Source organism: Schistocerca americana, chromosome 5 (genome assembly GCF_021461395.2).
Source record: "Schistocerca americana isolate TAMUIC-IGC-003095 chromosome 5, iqSchAmer2.1, whole genome shotgun sequence".
Taxonomy (NCBI): domain Eukaryota; kingdom Metazoa; phylum Arthropoda; class Insecta; order Orthoptera; family Acrididae; genus Schistocerca; species Schistocerca americana.
In genome coordinates this window covers 341,966,917-341,987,123 of record NC_060123.1, presented here as the reverse complement: position 1 = coordinate 341,987,123, position 20,207 = coordinate 341,966,917, and the positions used below count along the sequence as shown (strand labels likewise).

Sequence of the window (20,207 nt, the reverse complement as noted above, 5' to 3'; positions counted from 1 at the left end):
GCCTTGCTGACAAGTCAAGTCCATGCCTTTGTGGGGTCTGCGCCACACTCAGACCCTACAATCAGCTCTTACCAAATGAAATTTGGTCTCATCTGACCAGGCCGTGGGTTTCCAGTTGTCTAGGGTGCAACTGATATGGTCACGGGCCCAGGAGAGGCGCTGCAGGTCGATGTTGTCCTGTTAGAAAAGGCACTCGCATTGGTTGTCTGCTGCTATAGCCCATTAACACCAAACTTCACCTCACTGTCCTAAAGGATATGCTTGTCATGTGTCCCACATTGATTTCTGCAGTTATTTCAAACAGTGCTGCTTGTCTGTTAGCACTGCCAACTCTACTCAAACTCCACTGTTCTTTGTCGTTAAGTGAATGTCATCAGCCACTGCACTGACCGTGATGACAGATAATGCCTGAAACTCGGTATTCTCGGCACACTCTTTACACTATGGATCTCGGAATACTGAACTCCCTAAAAATTTCCCATATGTCCAATTCAACTACCATTACATGTCCCAAGTCTGTTAATTCATGTCATTCAACCATAATCACATCAGAAATCTTTTCACATGAATCACCTGAGTACAAATGACAGCTCCGCCAATGCACTGCCCTTTTATACCTTGTATATGTGATACTATTGATATTTACATATGTAGATATTGGTACCCCATGACTTGTCTTTACAAAGAGCCTCAACTCCAGACTTTTGTCCAGTCATCACTGCAGCTGTATCACATGCCACAGAAATTAATCTACTTTTTAAAAATTTTTCACCTAATTTTTAGCCTTCAAGACATTGAATCACAGCACAAAAAAAAAAAAATGCCAAGAGATGTCATACTTTATGAGTTAATCTAGGTCCAAAAATAAATTTCCATACTTAATTTTGTACGTAAACTCTATTGTACTAAATTAGAGTTGACTTTTTGTTTAAAGTAGCTGATTCGTCAATGATAATTCCAAACTTATTGTCCGCTTGTAATATTTATGGTACAATGTGTTTTCTCATTTCTGCATTAATATACACAAATAAAAAAAAAGTTTTGCTTTGCCTCGGTTCCGGAACCTATACAGAAAATTGGAATAGAGATCAACATACCGTATTTACTCGAATCTAAGCCGCACCTGAAAAATGAGACTCGAAATCAAGGAAAAAAAATTTTCCCAATTCTAAGCCGCACCTGAAATTTGAGACTCGAAATTCCAAGGGAGAGAAAAGTTTTAGGTCGCACATCCAAATCGAAACAAAGTTGGTCCACTGTAATATGAAACACAATTTAGGTCGAATGAATGACTACACAGCTACAGTAGTTTGGTTCGAGTCTTAAGCTTAGCAGTTAAGCTTTACCATGTAGCCATTGCTATGCGTCAGGTGCTCTGTACCTGTTTGTACGGGCACCATTTCTTTTTCACGTGCTTCATCTCGTTTGAATTGATTGCTTATTTTTCTTTGATCTGGTAAGTGTCGTTCTCTTTGTTATAGATGTTTACGTCACTCTAAGCTAAAAATGCATAACTGTACTGTGTCATGCATTGTTTGTCGCATTCTGATCGTGAGTGTTTACGACCTGTCGCCGCTTGCGGCATGGCTTGCTTTTGTGCGCGCTACCGCCTATTTTTTTTTTTTTAAATATTGCGTATGATAGAAGATGTTCTGAACGAGATATTAGCGAAAATTTTTCTCCGGTTGAAAATCTTTGCAGACGCCTCTATAGTACATAACATTCTGCACAGAAATTAGTCATCTTAGATTTAAAAATCTTGTCAATTGTCATGCTTCATTTCTGACTGTATCACTATTAGGCATAAGAACAATACGAATATAAACATGGCATGATATGTATATTATTCCGCGTTTGCTGTTGTCTTACCCTAGTTTCGCAGTTTATTAGGCAGACAGGATTTAAATGAGATAGCAGCAAACACGAAAGAATACATGGCAACATGTTTATATTCGTACAGTATTATTCTGATGATGAAAAGAATACTGCATGCGATTCACAATTCATAAAAGTTCTTATTAGCAACGATCTCTTGTCACAGGTAGGAAAAAATTCAGAACGTAGATTTGGCCATATTGACAAACATCCCAAACAATCTTGCCAGTCGGATTTTCGTAGTATGTTGAAATGCTGCTACATTCGAAGATGAACAATACGGAATTTGTATTTACTTCGTTGGATAATGTATGAAAATGCAGTGGTCGAAACTCGGGGCGGTGAAAAAAAGCTCGTCATACACCTTTTTTTTTTTTTTTTTTTTTTTTTTTTAATTTACTGATGCAGAGGTTTTGTCGCCAGTGTCTTTGTGCCTGCAAAGCATGCCTGTGTGGCGCTACATAATTCAACGGCAGAAGTTAGTTGTGGTGGCACCTACCAACATTTTTCAGAACTTCCGCTTACTTTGCACTCGATTCTAAGCCGCAGGCGGGTTTTTGGATTACAAAAACCGGAAAAAAGTGCGGCTTAGATTCAAGTAAATACGGTAAACATCATTTCCACCCTTCTTATTGCTCATGAAAACCACACATCACATGTTGTACCACCATACAGCAAGACCTTCAGATGTGGTGGTCCAGATTGCTGTACACACTGGTACCTCTAATACCCAGCAGCACGTCCTCTTGCTCTGAGGCATGCCTGTATTCATTGTGGCATACTGTCCACAAGTTCATCAAGGCACTGTTGGTCCAGATTGTCCCACTCCTCAATGGTAATTCAGCGTAAATCCCTCAGAGTGGCTAGTGGGTCGCATCGTCCATAAACAGCCCTTTTCAATCAATCCCAGGCATGTTCGATAGGGTAAATGTCTGGAGAACATGCTGGCCACTCTAGTCGAGCAATGTCATTACCATGAAGGAAGTTATTCAAAAGATGTGCCAGATGGGGGTGCGAATTGTCATCCATGAAGACGAATGTCTCACCAATATCCTGCCGATATGGTTGCACGAAGATAATGGAATGTAGTCGAATTAAGTCGGGTGATGCTGAGGGTATTAGATTAGGAAATGAGACACTTAAAGTAGTAAAGGAGTTTTGTTATTTGGGGAGCAAAATAACTGATGATGGTCGAAGTAGAGAGGATATAAAATGTAGACTGGCAATGGGAAGGAAAGTGTTTCTGAAGAAGAGGAATATGTTAACATCAAGTATAGATTTAAGTGTCAGGAAGTCGTTTCTGAAAGTATTTGTATGGAGTGTAGCCATGTATGGAAGTGAAACATGGACAATAAATAGTTTAGACAAGAAGAGAATAGAAGCTTTCAAAATGTGGTGCTACAGAAGAATGCTGAAGATTAGATGGGTAGATCACATAACTAATGAGGAGGTGTTGAATAGGATTGGGGAGAAGAGAAGTGGACAACTTGACTAGAAGAAGGGATCGGTTGGTAGGACATGTTCTGAGGCACCAAGGGATCAGCAATTTAGTATTGGAGGGCAGCGTGGAGGGTAAAAATCGTAGAGGGAGACCAAGAGATGAATACACCAAGCAGATTCAGAAGGATGTAGGTTGCAGTAGGTACTGGGAGATGAAGAAGCTTGCACAGAATAGAGTAGCATGGAGAGCTGCATCAAACCAGTCTCAGGACTGACGACCACAAAAACAACATGGTTAAACTATCGGTTGGAGGTTGGCATTCATGTATTGTACAGCTGTTACGGCACCTTCTATGACCACCAGCGGCGTACATCAGCCCTACATAATGGCACCCCAAAACAGCAGGGAACCTCTACCTTGCTGCACTCGCTGGACAGTGTTTCTGAGGTGTTCAACCGGACTAGGTTGCCTCCAGATTTGTCCCCGACAGTTGTCTGGTTGAAGGCATATGCGACACTCATAAGTGAAGAGAATGTGATGACAATCCTGAGCAGTCTATTCAGCATGTTGTTGGGCCCATCTGTACTGCGCTGCATGGTGTCATGGTTGCAAAGATGGACCTCGCAATGGACATTGGGAGTGAAGTTGCACATCATGCAGCCTATTGCGCACAGTTTGAGCCATAACACAACATCCTGTGGCTTTACAAAAAGCATTATTCAACATGGTGGCATTGCTGTTACGGTTCCTCCGAGCCATAATCCGTAGGTAGCGGGCATCCACTACAGTAGTAACCCTTGGGTGGCCTGAGTGAGGCATGTCATCGACAGTTCCTATCTCTCTGTATCTCCTAAATGTCCGAACAACATCACTTTGGTTCACTCCGAGACGCCTGGACATTTCCCTTGTTAAGAGCCCTTCCTGGCATAAAGTAATAATGCAGACGTGATCGAACCGCAGTACAGCCCATCTAGGCATGGTTTAACTACAGACAACGTGAGCTGTGTACCTCCTTCCTGGTGGAATGACTGGAACTGATCTGATCAGCTGTCAGACCCCCTCCATCTAATAGGCGCTGCTCTTGCATGGTTGTTTACATTTTTGGGTGGGTTTAGTGACATCTCTGAACAGTCAGAGGACTGTGTCTGTGATACAATATCCACAGTCAACGTCTAACGCCAGGAGTTCTGGGAACTGGGGTGATGCAAAACTTTTTTTGATGTGTGTAATTAATTATATATACATTTGCCTTATTCAAATGTAGAATTTGACCCATATTTAATCCACTGAGATCTTGAACATATGCAGCACTGCCTCTGCTATCAAATATCTTTTTTCTCAATTCTGTTTCTGGCTGGGCTCGAGTTTTCCCAAAGTAAGTGATATCACATCCAGTCCACTGCTCAGACATTTCCATACCAGCTTTTTTACTTTTTTAAACAAAAAAAGCATGCACATATCCAACTTTTTGGCAAACCTCACAGCCCAATTTTTGTTGTGTACAATAAGCCACCTGTTTTTTAACAAAACTTGCTCTTTTTTTGAGAAGTCCAACACTGGCCACTGATTATCACCTTCTTTGACATACTCAGTAGAAGAAGATGAAGTGATGCGGGGTGTAGCTGGCAATGGTGACTCCATTTGAACTGTTTTGATTGGTACCGTTAGGCATTTTTCAGCTTCTTCACCTAGTTTTTGATTTTTAGGTTATTTATTGAAATAACTAATTATTGTATCCATTGCATACAGAAGCAAAAACTTTACACACCTTGATTTTAGTTGAAAGAAGTCAGCAAGCACAAAGGACAGTGACAGGCAGAGACTGCACTTGACACACCAAACTGAGTCGAATCAAATAAACTGACTAAAGTGATGTATGGCAGTTGGCAGTATTGGAACACACACAGAGCGGTGGACCAGGCAGGGATGTGGATGAAGAGTCAGATGGCCACAGCCACCTCCCACTGCCTGCCACTATCTATGTCTAGAGAAAATACAGACTAGTCTCTCACCAAGAATGCATAGTTTTGCTTTGCTTCGACCGCAGCCATTGCCTCATGACTACTCACTGATCCGATTCATGATTACACACTGGGTATGTTTGCAGCTGTTGCCTTAGTGCAACGTCGTAGTACTGCCACCTGTTGGAGAACCCTCACATCTTTTGTAGAATGGATCTGTCACCTGTCCCACCATTATTCTATCCACTATAGCATCTACACAGCATTTCTGAAGTAATATTCACACTTATCTTCATTTTCATTCATGGATGAGTGTAGTCTTCGACTCACTCGAGTTCCATAATGTTCGACAATCAGGTACACGTAGGTAGGACTTTTTCCATTTATTTTCACATGTAGAACCACCTCACAGATTACGTAACATTCCTCCTGACTCACCCTGTGTAGTGTGTGGTAGTGCAGTGTTTGAATTGTTAGGTTAAGAATTATGTAGTCTACTTTTGATCATTGTAACTATTTCATCCTTTGTTAGATATTAATGCATAAAACCATATATTTCTGTAATAAGCAGTAACAAAATTTATAACCTGTGTCCTATGTACTTACCTAAACTCTATTCTTTAAAAATACTATTAATTGCATCAAAAAGAAAATTCACTTGATAAAATTATAATATGAGACAATTGCTAGCCAGAGCTTGAGTACTGTTTCACTGGGCAAGTCCATTGTGTCCATAAATACCAACATGCCGTGTATGTTCACTCATGCACAAATGTTGTTCGTGTACAGGTACTGCAGTGACAGTGCCTGTATGGCTGTGGCAGGATACCAAAGACATTTCCTTGATTGAGGAACCCCCTGTGCAGTAGCCACCAGAAAGATCGCGGGAGACGCACAATGGCACGGCGCGTCACGGACAGTAATTGCCGCAAGTAAAGTCCTGTCCAACAGAGGGCACGCAAGAATTCGCCTGCGCCCTCTGCCGACGGAACAACAACAACTCAGGCAGCACAGGCCGTGCCCAGTCAGTTTTACATCGGGCATGCCTAGCAGACAGTTCCCGGTCTACACTATGTGAACTGCGATGGATAACATGAATCGTGTTAATACACAATTGGTGACGAGTAGGGTCATTCTCTCGCGTGTTGCATCACTGCTCCAGTTTCGCAGCTTATCCACGGCACGGAGGATTTAGTGCGGGTTATGGTTGAGCAGCAGACGGAGCTCATGCCAACCATGAAACAAGCGCTTCCGGCGTTGCTCTCCACACAATCTGCTCCAGCGCCATTCCTTCCTCCCTTTCCCCCATATGACGAGACGGCGGAGGACTGGGATGCATATGAACATCGCCTGCGGCAGCATTTCCAGGCATTTCATGTTTCTGATGCGGAGGTGTGTTGTGCTCTTTTCTTGTCTTGGATATCTCCCTCACTGTATCAAGTTTTGCAGGAGCTAGCGCTGTTGCAGGAACCCCTGTCCTTGCTTTTGACACATTGTGTTCATTGCTGTCTTCCTATTATCACCGCCGCATGCATGTTGTGGTGGCTAGGGTCGAGTTCTATCAATGCAAGAAACAACCCCATCAGTCTTACCGGGCGTGGGCCACTACCCTGCACGGTCTTAGTTGCAAGTGTCATTTTGTCATGGAGCAGTCGCGAGAGTCGTATGCCCACATTATGGTGCGAGACATCATTGTTCGTTCAGCCCCTGATAGGGAGGTCCGGCAACGGGACTTGCAGTTGGAAGACCCTTCCCTTGAGGAACTTCTGTCCATTGCTCAATCATATGAAGTCCCTCACACCACAGGTCAACAGCTGAAAGCGTGGTGCGACATTGCAGTGGTTCAGAGCAGTGCGGCCAAGACCACTGCGTCTGGGGTGGACGACATGTGAGCGGTACAATCCCGCACGGCGCATAAACAGAATTCTGGCCGCCAGCCCCTGTTACCGTCCTGTGTGTTGTGCTATATACATTATGATCGGTCAGAGTGCCCCCAGCGTTGGGCCGTTTGTCGCAAATGTAATAAAAAAGGACACATTGCTAAAGTTTGCCACTCAGCCTCAAAAGAATCGAAGGAAGCAGGTACAGAGGACATGGACGTTGACATTCAGGAAGTTTCATCGGGCCAGACTCCCGACGCATCGGCACACAAACTCTTTATCGAGGTGTCGGTTCGGTCGCGCCGATTACAACTGCAAGTAGATATGGGCGCGGCAGTTTCCTTGTTGAATGCAGAAACTTACTCCGACCTTGGGTCACCCCCATTGGCACCAACTTACCAGCGTCTCCACAGTTATGGTAAACAGTTCATTTCCCTACTGGGTCAATTCACTACCGACGTTACTTACAGATCAGTCACTCGGCCTCTTACTTTCGTAATTATTTTGTTCTACGAGACCGCCTCTCAGTCTTGGAAGGAGTTCTTCTTCTGGCTACCGATGATACAGCTCCTCTCGGGGTTGTTCCTGAAAGTTTGGGAAGGGATGTCATCACGCTATTACATGAGGGGCACTAGGGTGTTTCCTGTACTAAAACCTTGGCTCGCAGACATGTGTACTCGTACGGTATTGACAGAGAAATTGAGCACTTGGTGGCTGCCTGTTCCCAGTGTGTGAGCTGACAGACGTCTTCCAAGTCGGCATTCTCTTCATGGCCGCCTGCAACCCAGGCATGGGAACGTGTTCAACCTAACCCCATTAGAACTCTGTTTAAGGGGCTGGTTAAAGGGGGATGTGTATGATACAAAGGCGGATACATGTGAAGAACTTGTCACTTGCACCGCTGGCACTGTTGCTCACACTGAAGCCTGCAGAGATGTGTGATATGCAACACAACACACCCTCTAATGTGTTGACAAGTGCACTGAGATGGGTGTGGGACTTTTGAACACATGTTGCAGGATGGCTCAGACATCTGACACACCATTATTCTGTCCACCACAGTGCCTCCATAATCATTCATGGAAGTATGTAGAATTCAATGGGCTACAGTTCCATAATGATCTAAAATCGGATACATGTTCGTAGGACTTTTTTCATTTATTTTGACATGTAGAATCACCTCACAAATTGTGTGACGTTCCTCCTGAATCACCCTGCATATGCATCTGCCTTTGATGTCAACATGAAGGTGGCACTGTGAATTTCTGTCATCCCTCTTCATTCCTTGTCAAAAACAGTAGTTAAGACTTCTTTGATAATAAGTGATATGTTGAGCTCAGCAAAATGAAAAGAATTAATAATACTGGACATTAATTTATATTTACCACTTTAACCACTTGTATTCTTTGTTATTTAATGTCTTTTGCTGAACAGTAGATGTTATTTATGATGTACATTTTAGTCACTCATATTCACCCAATTAAGAATTCATGCATCAATTATTTATTGCATGCTCTCCATGTTTTTCATTTAAAATTTAATAAATATTGACTTAGGTATTAAAATTTGCAAGCACAAATTTTCGGGATTATCTCTATGGCATTAGGAACCTGTATGTGGCTAGGAGAAATTATTTTATACTTTTTGGTCTGTGTTAAAACGTATTCTATTAAAGAAATATTTAAATATTACACATCTCTTTAACCCTTTCAATAATTTAATTTACATCTAACACATAGGAAAAGAAGGGAAGGATTTTAAGAGCAGCAGGATGGCAGGACAAGAGGATATGATGGACAAGTTCCCATCTCCAGAGTTTGGTGAAACAGGTGCTAGGTGAGAGGATGAAAATGGTCCCCATGGTACTGCGGGCAGTCAATCATACTGCAGAGCATGTCAGATTTCTTTTTTATCCACTCATGCACAAGGTTTTCTTCTATGGCGCATCTGTCTTACAACAGATATCAATTGGATGCTCTCCATTATCCTCTGTTCGGCGATGTGTAACGCAACCAAGACGTTTCCCTCATTCTTATCATTTTCACAAGTTTTCTTTCCTTTCCCAATGTCAGAAGTACTTTTTCTTTTCTCTCCTAGTGTCACAAGTACTTTTTCATTCGTCATTCTAATAGTCTCTTCACTTTTAGTATTTTTCTCCACAATCACATTTAATAGCTATCCAAATATGTTGCAACATTCTTTTTGACTGTCCACAATTTGCTGTCACACAATACTACACTCCAGATAAAATTGTGAATCTCCTTTTTAGTCCTACTGGAATTCTTTTTGTAGTCAACAAACCTTTCACCTTTTCAAAAGCAATTTTACCAGTAGGTATTCTGCTTCTTGTTTCGTCCATAGATTTCACTTTCTGTTATAAAAATTCATAAACATTTTGCTTATTCTAAGGTATTTTTTCCAGTAAAATTTTGGTGCAATCTGAAATTTTTTGGATTCTCATCACTCTCACTTTGGTCTTCATTACATTTGTTCTCAATCCCATATCCTTTTCCCATTTTTATGATTCTTTCCATCATAAATTGCAGTCATTCCGTGGATTCATCCGTGGTCATCTGCAATACTTAATCCCTATTATCCTTTTCTTCCTATTTTGCCTCTTCCTTTTTCTATTCTAGTGTTTTCTCTGTTAGTTTATCAGCACACACACTGAGAAGTATTGGTGACAAACATCAGCCTTGTCTTACAGCTCTTTCAATACTCGTGCATAAATTTCATTTTTACTTTTATATGTACGTAAAATGACAACAGAGTTCCATTTTTAGGGATTTCAAAACGTTAGCACACAATGTCTTAAAATTGCGGAATCTTTGCTATTGAAGAGTGGGGCTGCACTCTCTGGAGTAAGTGGTGGTGATGACAGGCCAAAGAATGCCCAGTGGAAACACTGCTGAAAGTAAAGAATGCTTTTTTCAGCTTTGCCACATGCTCTTTTGTGGCTCAGCAAGGCAGAACACATCTCACGCTGTTAACCCTGGCTGGTGCTGACGTATGGGTGTCAGCGAGAGGATGCCGTATAGGTCCCCTGTCTTTTTGATGGCAGGCCTGTGGGCCAGCTGTCTCTGTAGGCCACGGGTGTGTCATCAGCGGTGCACTACTTCTTCACCAGTAATGGCACCTGGATTGGCCCCTCACAGACTGGTAGTGGATGATGCTGGAATTGCAAATTTGTTATGTCTGAATGGTCTCAATGCTTTTGGTTTTTCCATTTCAGATACTATGCACCTCATTTTTGAGCAGGAGCCTTACTAGCAGTTGGATTTTCTGTGTTCTGAGTTCTTATCTCTCTTCTCAGATGGGTTAGGTTGTGACACTGATTTTGCAGCCCACAGGGGTCATATGTCATATTACATCAAGTAAGAGGTCTACCCACCTTACAATTGATAAAAGCCCGACTGATCAGCTTTGCCTCTGCGGCAACTTTAAAATTTCAGTTAATACTCAATCTATCATTGATATCCATCCTTTGCCCTGTCCAGACTAGTTATTGGCTAAACTCATCAGTTGCCAGTTTTTCCCCAAAACTGATTTATCTGAAGCCTATTTACAGGTACTGATGGATGAGGATTCTAAACGCCTCCTTGTGATTAACATGCCCTTCAGGTTTTACCAATATCAGTGCCTCCTGTTCAGTGTCACTAGTACCCCAGCAATTTTTCAGTTTTTTGTAACAACTGATGATTTCTGTTCCAGGATGCATCAACCATCTAGACGACATTGTTGTGACAGGTGCATCCACGGAAGAGCATTTACGTAACTTATGCACTTTGTTCATGGTCTCACATATTCCAGTGTTGAAATGCAACCTTGCAAAGTCAAACTTTTTTTAATCATCGATTGTGTGTTTGGGGACCGAGGTTTCTCAGGATGGTGCTAAGCCTTTACATTGTCATGTCGCCACAGCCATGCTCTGCCTTGCCCACAAAATGTCAAAGATTTCAAGCATTTTTAGCTAAAATTGCTTCCTATTGCAAATTTATTCTAGATGCAGCCACACTGGCCCACTCCCTCCACGAGTTGCTCCACAAGAATGTTCCTTTTCAATGGATGCTGACCTGCAAGCCGCATGTTCTGAATTTTGAAATCTAAATTGCATTCTACTCCTTGTTTGGCTATTCTCCATCCTGGCCACCACCTGCTTTTGGCTATGGAAGCCTCTCACTGTGGACTCAGGGCTATTCTCAATGTCAATATAAGGATGGTTCCGAACGTCCAATAACTCATGCGTCAAAAGCCTTCAACTCCACTCTGCAGCACTACTCCAAAAGGAAGTGCTTGCTATACTCCCTGTCCTCAAAAAGTTTCATGTGTTCTTGTATGGGTGTAAGTTCTACCTCATTACTGACCAGAAGCCCTTGGTTTCATCATTTAATGCTTCTGCTTTGTTGCCCAACAAAGCAGCACATTGTCTCGAGTAATGGGCCTCGTTTCTATCACGCTAAAACTATGAAACAAATTTTTGGCCTACTGGGCAGCATGCAAATGCTGATATGCTGCCCTGGCTTCTGATATGGCTAGATTGTACTTCCAATCAGGTTGAACTTCTTTGTTTTCACTTAGATGTTGAGGCATAACATACAATGGAAGGGTTTCCAATTATCAGGGCTCCCTGTAGCAATCTGGTTCGCGTCAAGTTGTTTACCTTGCTCACTACGGTAGCGTTCTCTTAGCTATGGGTAAGCTGTCACCTATGGTTGTGATTCTAGCTGTTCTACAGCTAGATCTGCTTCAGCTCCTACATCAGGGACAGTGGGGTTGTCTTGCATACCAAGTTATTGGCCCAACATTGACTGTAACATTTTGTTGCAGCCTGCTCTAGGTGTGCTACACAAAAGGTGGTGCCGCAGGCAATACTCTTTCCATAGCCCACACTGCAGTGTCCGCCCCACACTGCAGTGTCTGTAGAAATGTGTCCACGTTGATTTTGTGGGGCCCTTCCTAAATTCTTACTGGTTGTTGCTGTGTTCTCTACATTTCCAAACATTATCCAGTGTCCTTCAGCATCAGCTGTGGCTCTCATTCAGGCCCTCTCCAGAATTCTCTCTATTGAAGGGTATAAACTTGTGACATTCTCTCTATTGAAGGATATAAACTTGTGACAGTCCACACTTTGTGTCTCAGGCCTCCCACCATTACTGTGCTTGTAAAGGTATTTTGCCACATGACTGCTCCTTCTTTTCAATTTTCACCCCCCCCCCCTCCTCCCAATCTAACAGCAAGGCAGTGCATCTCATCTGCAAGTTCAAGGCTCAAATGAAGAAGTACATTGCAGATTCCTCCAGGGATGACATCTTGACATGCTCCTTCATGGTCATCAGGCACGCACCACTCTGAATTCTGCTTGTGCCAACTCACCAATGCTTGTCGGCATGGCCCTCATCATGGTTCTCTCCTGGCTCTGCGGTCAGGGTTTGGTGGTATGGCCACCACCCGAAGTGCTTTTTAGCCATGGTCCACAGCTGCCGAGACTGCCACTCTGTATAGTGAGCACCAGTGATGTGCTGGTAACATGCAACTATGAGCAACTGTGCGGCATCCCTGCTGCAAGGGCACAACTGTCCTCTTTGTGGACATTGTGCCATCTACTGTCTCTCCTCAGGGGTGTAGCCCCAGCCCCAGTCCCCCCCCCCCCCCCCCCTCCACCTCACCACATGCTGCTGGGGCCTTCCCGCAATGCTTTGGTGCCACTTGCAATTCTGCTGCCAGCACCTTCGGGTCCTTCCACACCATCATCCGCAACAGAGCAGCCAGTGCCTCCATTGTTGGTATCACCCCACCAGATCGAAGAAACAGATGTCAGGATGCAACCAGCACCATTGTCATCAGTCCTCTCTTATAGTAATTCACAGGGAAGCAGTCACTGCATCCACAGCCACATCACTTCCATCCTGGAATATCCTTTTGCCGCCACCATCATCACCTGCTGCATCCACTGCAGAGGCAACAGATGTTTCAACAATCGTCCTGATGCCTCTATTGGTGAAGCATCCTTCTCCTAAGGGGGAGGGGTTCTATAGCCCTATATGTAATACTTGGATATGTGCCATGGCACCAACAGCATCCGCAAAGACCAGCCATCAGAGTCTACCTGCAAAGGCCACATGACTTGTGCACCCAGTACCCCGCGCATCTCTACTGAAGCCCTCGTTTTTATAAGCACAGTGCGGCAGACATTTGCTGTTTGTGTTTTACAGTATGATGCAGATGGTATACAAAGCAGTAGCAAATCAGACCGCATTTCTGCACTATGAAGAGTATCTAAGGCCTGCTTGAGGTCCAGGGGTTATGAAGCTCAACATTATACTTTCATGCCTTTTCAGGTATTTGCCTCGGCAGAAATATTTGATCTGTTGTCGATCTACTAGGCTGAAATCCACAATGATATTCTCCCAGATGCTCTTCTGCATATGGAACTAGCCTGATAACAGTACAGGGAATCTTCTATGCCACATGCAGCAGGGTAATTCGAAGAAGTTGTGTCTCCTTTCTTGGACTACACCCAATGTCCACGCTTCTGGGATTCTTTCCTGGTTCCATATCAACTGCATAAGTTTGTGGATTCGCTTACAGAGACTAATTCCTCAATTTTTCAAGTTCTGCAGTAGTTCCATCTGTTCCTGGAGCTTTGTAGTTTTTTAGACAGTGTACTTGCTTCTGTACTTCCTCTCATATTGGTTCTTCTGTCTTTGGACCTGCAGCATAATAGAGTGGCTGCTCACTCCTGATAGGACTGCCCTCCAGAGTTTCCTTCATGTATTCTCTCCAACTATCCAGAACATCTTACTAATCTGTCAGTGAATTTCCCTCTTTGTCATTACATGCTGTTATTTTCAGCCTACATTCTTGAGTACCTTCTTTAAATTTCTTATAACATCATCTGCTCTCACGCCTTTGGTAGTGTTCTTCCATTGCCTCCATCTTTCTCCTTATGGTTTCCCTTTTTTTCCTCCTAGATACCCTTGCTGCCTCTATTCTCTTTTCATTATATATCATTTGATTTTATCATGCATTTCACTGTAAGTACCTCAGTCTTGGTTCGTTTTTCTGTTCCTCTGCCTGTCTACATTTATCATCATACCAGCCTCCATTTGTATCTCCTTGTTTCCCCAACGTTCCATGCACTACTGTCAAAATGGCATTTTTAATAGAGTTCAATTATTTTTTCAGTATGGTCTTCGTAATCTTGTGTTTGTAACTTCTGTCTCAATCTGTTCCAATACTCTTGAACAGTAGACCTATTTTTCAGTTGTCCTGTGTTCCATTTCTTTACTCTGGTATGATTTCCTTTAGCAGCCATAGCAAGTTTCTGCCACATTTTGGCTCCTACTAGATAATGGTCAGAACTGGAATTAGTGCCTCGGAAAGTGCATACATTTTCCACACCAGATGCCCTCCTCTTCTATACCAATATATGTTCTATTTGGTTTGCTTCATTTGTTCCTTTTATTTTTCAGGTCTCTTGGTATATATTTTTCTTGGGAAACAGGTACTTTACAGAAGCAAACTGTGCAATCCTAATGCCATTACTACTGGTCTCATCATGCAGACTTTCCTTACCAAACATGATTCTGAAAGCATCTTCTTTGGCCAGTTTGCATTAGAGTCACCACAGCTATTTTGGAGGCATATCTAGTTATTCTACACCAAACCACCTTAGCTAATCATACAATCATCTACCATATCTTCATCTGATTCTTCTGTTAGTGTATAAATATTCATGAAAGTGACATTGTGAAATCTGTCTTTGATATGAAGAGCACTTATTCTTTCGTTATGTGGAGTGAAAGCAATAACAGATCTACACATATCCTTGGAGAGTATAATTCCATGCTCCTGTTATCTTTGATCTTTTCCTGAATAATAAATGGAAAATTAATGCTGTTTAATCCCATTTCTTCTCTTCCTACTGATTTCCTGAAGTGCAACTCTCACTTCATACCTTACCGTCTCTTTCACAATGGTATTCACAGCACCTATCTGCAGCAGTGCACCAGTATATCCAAATTCCTGTTCCTTAGTTCAGTTCACTGTCATAAGAACAGTGCAGCATTCTTTGTTAAATCATTTGTGATGGCAGGCTTTTTACAAGGCAGGGTATTGACCTAGTGGTCAACATCTAACCTGGACGACCTGGCTTTCATTTTGGTGTTAGCTCTCCAAGAGATGTTGACGACCTAGTTTATAGAGCCCCCTCCCCCACCCTATGGTATGGGATACACTATCCTCATCCAGAAATTGAGAATGAGAATACTTGGCAACTTCCAACACACTTTACATACAATTTCAAACCTTTTTCTCACGGACACTGTCCACAACATGATGAAAGGAAAAAAGTTATGACTCATATTTGTGCTGTTCATACAGTAAAACTGCGGCATCCCACATGGTGTTTTATTTTATTATAAACTCTATTTGGAACACGATTTTCAGATATGATTCACATACACCACTGAATGTACCTCCACAATTATATCTTCACACAACACGAAGGTAAGGATATATGACATTTATACATGGGAGTTCAATTCTTTAAACAATCAGGGGACGGTGTTGCTGAGTCATTAATAGGAGAGAAAGGGTGTATCTTTAAATTTTGCACAGAAGATTTTTGTGAAAATATAGTCTGGCATCTGAGGAATGTAGAGTTGACACTTTCCAAAAAATGACAAAATTCAAACAAATACTTCCATATTGTCCCCTTATCGACCAAAATAATACTTACACACATAGAGTGACCATATTTTCTTCGGACAAAAGTGGGACTTTCACATTTCCTTGGCCAAAAAGTGGGACAATTTTTGAAATGATAATTAAATGGACACCCTAGCTGCAAACAGGCGTTGATGTAATTCATTGGGGACATGTTGAAAATGTGTGCACCGACCGGGACTCGAACCCGGGATCTCCTGCTTACATGGCAGACGCTCTATCCAACTGAGCCACCGCGGGCACAGAGGATAGTGCATCTGCAGGGACTTATCCCTTGCACGCTCCCCGTGAGATAAACGTTCCCAACATGTCCTACACCACTACATTCGTAGTGCACCTAAAAAATGTTTGCTCATCATACTCATTACTCGTGGCAGATTTATCTACCAAGTCCCGTACGAGTTCGGGCATAGCGTGTGCGTTCGCACAAGAAGGCCAATGGCCGGGAAGCCATATTTTAACTATATATGACGGTAGTATCTGTTCCAGAAGGAACAGTTACCGTGGATGACCATGCGGCTTTGCTCGAAATGAAATGATAATTAAATGGACACCCTAGCTGCAAACAGGCGTTGATGTACTTCATTGGGGACATGTTGAAAATGTGTGCCCCGACCGGGACTCGAACCCGGGATCTCCTGCTTACATGGCAGACGCTCTATCCAACTGAGCCACCGCGGGCACAGAGCATAGTGCGTCTGTAGGGACTTATCCCTTGCACGCTCCCCATGAGATCCACATTCCCAACATGTCCTACATCCATTGGATAGAGCGTCTGCCATGTAAGCAGGAGATCCCGGGTTCGAGTCCCGGTCGGGGCACACATTTTCAACATGTCCCCAATGAAGTACATCAACGCCCGTTTGCAGCTAAGGTGTCCATTTAATTATCATTTCATTTCTAGCAAAGCTGCATGGTCATCCACGGTAACTGTTCCTTCTGGAACAGATACTACCGTCATATATAGTTAAAATACGGCTTCCCGACCATTGACCTTCTTGTGCGAACGCACACGCTATGCCCGAACTCGTACAGGACTTGGTAGATTAATCTTCCACGAGTAATGAGTATGATGGGCAAACATCTATTAGGCGCACTACGAATGTAGTGGTGTAGGACATGTTGGGAATGTTGATCTCACGGGGACCGTGCAAGGGATAAGTCCCTGCAGACGCACTATCCTCTGTGCCCGCGGTGGCTCAGTTGGATAGAGCGTCTGCCATGTAAGCAGGAGATCCCGGGTTCGAGTCTCGGTCGGGGCACACATTTTCAACATGTCCCCAATGAAGTACATCAACGCCTGTTTGCAGCTATTGTGTCCATTTAATTGTCATTTCATTTCTAGCAAAGCTGCATGGTCATCCACGGTAACTGATCCTTCTGGAACAGATACTACCGTCATATATAGTTAAAATATGGCTTCCCGGCCATTGACCTTCTTGTGCGAACGCACACGCTATGCCCGAATTCGTAATGAGTATGATGGGCAAACATCTATTAGGCGCACTACGAATGTAGTGGTGTAGGACATGTTGGGAATGTGGATCTCATGGAGAGCGTGCAAGGGATAAGTCCCTGCAGACGCGCTATCCTCTGTGCCCGCGGTGGCTCAGTTGGATAGAGCGTCTGCCATGTAAGCAGGAGATCCCGGGTTCGAGTCCTGGTCAGGGCACACATTTTCAATATGTCCCCAATGAAGTACATCAACACCTGTTTGCAGCTAGGGTGTCCATTTAATTGTCATTTCATTTCTAGCAAAGCTGCATGGTCATCCACGGTAACTGTTCCTTCTGGAACAGATACTACCGTCATATATAGTTAAAATATGGCTTCCCGGCCATTGACCTTCTTGTGCGAACGCACACGCTATGCCCGAACTCGTACGGGACTTGGTAGATTAATCTTCCACGAGTAATGAGTATGATGGGCAAATATCTATTAGGCGCACTACGAATGTAGTGGTGTAGGACATGTTGGGAATGTTGATCTCACGGGGACCGTGCAAGGGATAAGTCCCTGCTGACGCACTATCCTCTGTGCCCGCGGTGGCTCAGTTGATAGAGCGTCAGCCATGTAAGCAGGAGATCCCGGGTTCGAGTCCCGGTCGGGGCACACATTTTCAACATGTCCCCAATGAAGTACATCAATGCCTGTTTGCAGCTAGGGTGTCCATTTAATTATCATTTCATTTCTAGCAAAGCTGCATGGTCATCCACGGTAACTGTTCCTTCTGGAACAGATACTACCGTCATATATAGGGACAATTTTTATTTCTCGTTAAATATCACTTTTAATGCTAACATTTCTTCTTCCTCTGCAAATATAGCCTTCACTGATATTTGTGTGTGTGTGTGTGTGTGTGTGTGTGTGTGTGTGTGTGTGTGTGTGTGTGTTTGTGTGTACAAAACCAAACAAAGAATGGAAAGACTGGAAAGAAGTACATTTCAAGTTTTCAGAAATTTACTTATTAAGAAATGTAACATTTATAACACAGAATGTAGAAGGACATACAGTAACAATCACTACAAAGAAGTTCTTAGTGAATACAAGGAATTTATGGTTTTGTGGATTCCACACTGCAATCATATTTCTTCGAAGATGAAATTTCATTCAGCAACTCAGGTTTGCCTAATAGGTATGAGTAGAAGTCAGTGCAACTGAATTTACTGAAGTTTAAACAGGTCAGTAAAATACACGTAACGCTCCTCGCCGTAAATCTATTCCTCTCATCTGTCCACTGTGACAATAGTAAGCTGAAAACTCTTTCTATTTGCAGTGTGGGCAGGGAGTGAAAAGAAATACTGCACTATATTAAGCAATTCTCTGAACTGTTCATTACACTGGCAAGATCTGAAAAACCTACACCATTTTTCATGTGCCATCAACTGATTCCATTGTTCACTGTCTGTTTCCACTTGTTGTTTTACAAATGACTGTATATGAACTATTTCATCAAATAAGAGGCTGTATGCCCTTTTCATTTAGCCACATTAAAGTATTTTCAACTACTGACCATTCTGGTGGATCTGTGAGCATCATCCATGATAATACAGAAAACTCAGCTATTCCCTGTAACCATGAGGATAAATAGTCTACTGAAGATTCATAAAACGTTGATACTGCTATGTCAAATTTCTTAACAGACTGGTCATCACAATCATTCAGCAGTTTTTTTACACTTAGTGGTACACTACGTTCACGTTTCCCTGAATTTAGACGTGTCAAAGCTTTATTTAAGACTACTAATACTTCAAATATGGAATTATTCTGTTTATCAATGCTCAGAATTGAATGTTGGAAAACACTCATTTGTGAATGTACAAAAAGTAAATAATATTCATTTATAGGATCACTGAAAAAACTCTATAAGATTGCAGGGCACTTTGAGTTAGACTGTGACAAAAAGTAAGATTTCAAAGGTTCATACATTTTCAAGATCCTTTCTATGGCTGGCAACAATGAAAGCCACCTTGTTTTGGAAAAGGAAAGTAAATTTTTGTAAGTGACACCAACATATTCACAGAATTCAGTGCATTCTGCAACACGAATAGAAAAAAATATGAAAATGGTTGTACAACTTCATGACAGTGCAGTCAATGTCAACAGGTAAGACATCACAAGCACTTTGAAGTGTGTTATGAACAACATGTGCTGGGCAACCTATGCCAACAATGTTAGAGTTTTTTTAATTTTTCTTTCAGATGTGTGAAAACATTATTACCCTCTTTCTTCATTAACCCCCCCAAAATTACAGTTGGTATTGTCTGCACCAAATACAACACACTTTGAGATGATACTGAATGACTGTATAACATGAGAAAGATAACTGGAAATTGTTTCGGACTTTTCGTTCTGCAATTCATCAAGATCAAGCAATTTCGTCTGCAGTCCACCCCCACTTACAGAAAAATACTGAACTATCACAGGAAAAATGTTCTGGTGCCCATGGTTGCTAGCATCAGTAGATATTGAAAAGTATTTTGCACTGTTTACAGCAGCTATTACCTGTTTCTGGAAATGCGGAGCTATAACATTGTTGATAATTGCTTCACACTTTGTTCTTCCACACGAAACATTTTCTGCAATCTTAGAATCAGGAAATTTTTTTTTGTTTAGTTGAACACTAAAGTCATTAGAACGATACCTTTGGTGTTGTTTAACAACATGGAATGACAGGGCTCCTTCTGCTGCAGCTATGTTTTTCTGTTCCTGTGTATTTGAAGTTACAAAACATCTCGTCATTTTTTGCGAGGAACCTGCCGATCGAAGATTCTTCCAGTGTTTCTCTGATTCCATATGATGCTTTGAGATCTGCAGAACCAC

The 20,207-nt window shown here is 42.5% G+C and overlaps 5 non-coding genes across 5 annotated transcripts; 3 read left to right on the top strand and 2 right to left on the bottom strand.

Annotated features, from left to right (window-relative positions):
- Nucleotides 1–16,050: 16,050 nt before the first annotated feature.
- On the bottom strand, nucleotides 16,051–16,125 carry Trnat-ugu. Its single transcript has one exon. It is a non-coding gene; the product is annotated as a tRNA-Thr (tRNA).
- A 366-nt stretch (nucleotides 16,126–16,491) lies between these two features.
- Nucleotides 16,492–16,566, bottom strand: Trnat-ugu. The gene has a single exon. It is a non-coding gene; the product is annotated as a tRNA-Thr (tRNA).
- Nucleotides 16,567–17,071: 505 nt separating this feature from the next.
- Trnat-ugu lies at nucleotides 17,072–17,146 on the top strand. The gene has a single exon. It is a non-coding gene; the product is annotated as a tRNA-Thr (tRNA).
- Nucleotides 17,147–17,481: 335 nt separating this feature from the next.
- Nucleotides 17,482–17,556, top strand: Trnat-ugu. Its single transcript has one exon. It is a non-coding gene; the product is annotated as a tRNA-Thr (tRNA).
- Nucleotides 17,557–17,922: 366 nt separating this feature from the next.
- On the top strand, nucleotides 17,923–17,996 carry Trnat-ugu. Its single transcript has one exon. It is a non-coding gene; the product is annotated as a tRNA-Thr (tRNA).
- Nucleotides 17,997–20,207: the final 2,211 nt, after the last annotated feature.